This window comes from Leiobunum rupestre, chromosome 8 (assembly GCF_980474605.1).
Source record: "Leiobunum rupestre chromosome 8, qqLeiRupe1.1.hap1, whole genome shotgun sequence".
Lineage (NCBI taxonomy): Eukaryota > Metazoa > Arthropoda > Arachnida > Opiliones > Sclerosomatidae > Leiobunum > Leiobunum rupestre.
In genome coordinates, this window is record NC_143391.1 from 12,526,870 (window position 1) to 12,528,928 (window position 2,059).

At 43.1% G+C, this 2,059-nt stretch overlaps 1 long non-coding RNA gene across 1 annotated transcript; it reads right to left on the reverse strand.

Annotated features, from left to right (window-relative positions):
* Positions 1 to 803: 803 nt before the first annotated feature.
* Positions 804 to 1,246, reverse strand: LOC149932430 (uncharacterized). The gene is made up of 3 exons (XR_016473129.1): positions 1,196 to 1,246; positions 1,006 to 1,139; positions 804 to 938 (listed from the first exon to the last, which is right to left on the reverse strand). It is a non-coding gene; the product is annotated as an uncharacterized LOC149932430 (long non-coding RNA).
* Positions 1,247 to 2,059: the final 813 nt, after the last annotated feature.

The window sequence follows — 2,059 nt, forward strand, 5'->3', positions numbered from 1 at the left end:
GTGGCAAGCAGCATGCCCGCAGGGAAGTGCTATTGTAATTGACGGGTTTGTAACGCACAGGAAACAAGTGCCGTCATCCTATAAAAACAACACTATCTTTCAATATTATGAACCCTTGATTTTTCAATATAACATAAAATTTTCACCTCAATTTCATCCGTTTCTCTCTGGACGTTCTCCGGTGGGACTTGGACGTTCTCCGGTGGGACTTGGACGTTCTCCGGTGGGACTTGGACGTTCTCCGGGGGGACTTGGACGTTCTCCGGGGGGACTTGGACGTTCTCCGGGGGGGACTTGGACGTTCTCCGGTGGGACTTGGACGTTCTCCGGGGGGACTTGGACGTTCTCCGGGGGGACTTGGACGTTCTCCGGGGGGACTTGGACGTTCACCGGGGGGACTTGGACGTTCTCCGGTGGGACTTGGACGTTCTCCGGGGGGACTTGGACGTTCTCCGGTGGGACTTGGACGTTCTCCGGTGGAACTTGGACGTTTTGTTCTCGCTGATTATTATGATTGGGCGCTCCAACAAGTTCTACTCTTATCAGTCCATTTGATCCACGTACCACTCTTAACCGGACGTTTTGTTGTGGGACTGGGGCGATAAGAAGTTGTCCGGCTGGTGGTAGCTGTCCAGCGGCTGGTAGTTGTCCTGCTGGTGGTAGCTGTCCAGCGGCTTGTAGTTGCCCAGCTGGTGGCTGTCCATAAGCTGGTGGTAGTGGTCTGCCTGGTAGTAGTTGTCCAGCTGGTGGTAGCTGTCCAGGTGGTGGTTGTCCATAGGCTGGTGGCAGTCGTATGGCTGGTAGTAATTGTAACGCTGGCGGTAGCTGTCCATCGGCGGCGGCGGCGGCAGCCACTCGTGGTTGTCGGAAGGGAGCCACATTATCGCGTCTTACTTGGCGACGCACAACACGTGCCCCAGCCTGGAGATTTCGTGCAGCTACGAAATCCAAATCATTAACATTTTGTAATTATATAAACTTTTAAAAGCTATTGAAGTATATTACCGTTTCGTTGTTGTCTGCGAGGTTCTCCTGGTGGACGCAACCCTCCTGGATTGACATAATTCTGGGCCGTTTGAAGAAAATCTTCTACTGAAATTTCCTCTCTCTCGAGTCTTCCCGAAATGTTTAGAATTCTTCTACAATTATTTTATATTAACATCCCTTATGAACAAAATTGGTGTATAAATATTACGTATTATTTTCGTCGTGGACCCTATTAAAACCAGACCTAATTGGTTGTCCATTAATGGCGCAGGCATGGTCTCTTTGTTGAGCGTCTTCCAGAATTTGCAGGATTTCTAGATATCGAAAATATAAGTAGTAGGAAACTAAATATGAACATGTAAAATCCAAGATGGCCGCCAAGATGGCCGCCATAACACCCCCCCAAGACACCCCCAAAATATTTTCCAAAAACAAAATTTTTGTCCTTGGAAAAATCGAAAAACATATTTTTGTTTTCAATCTCAAATTTCACCTTGAAGATGATCTTTGACCTCAACGACAGACCCCTGTCTACCACCCCTAAGCCTCGGTCTATCACCCCAACAAGTTGGGACACGATCGGACAAGGTCGGCCCGAGATATCGGCGGTAATATGTAACCCCCCTGATTACGTCAACTTATTTACTTTTGGTGTCACTTTTTTAGTTTTTTCGTTTTTTCGCCATTTAAAATGCTAATTAGTTATTTGCGAGATGGGGAAACGAATTCGCGACCTTCGTTTTATATCCTTGGCGGTTTTGGCCCCACCCAAAATACTTTAAACAACTAATAAACGAATATAAATAAGTTTTCATTTTTTCGCAAATATTTTATTATTTTAAAACAATGTTAGTTTTAGTAAAAGTAAAAACACAATTAGTTATTATAATATTTAATAACTATTATATTTCAAACAATATATTTTTTTAATCACTTAACAACATATGAAACACTACAAAAAAAACTAAAATATAATCTAACAAATTAAATTAATAAATAATAAAGAATTAAAGAAGGGTGTATAAATAATTTGAAGGCTAAAAAATATAAAAAACACAATGTTAAAAATATT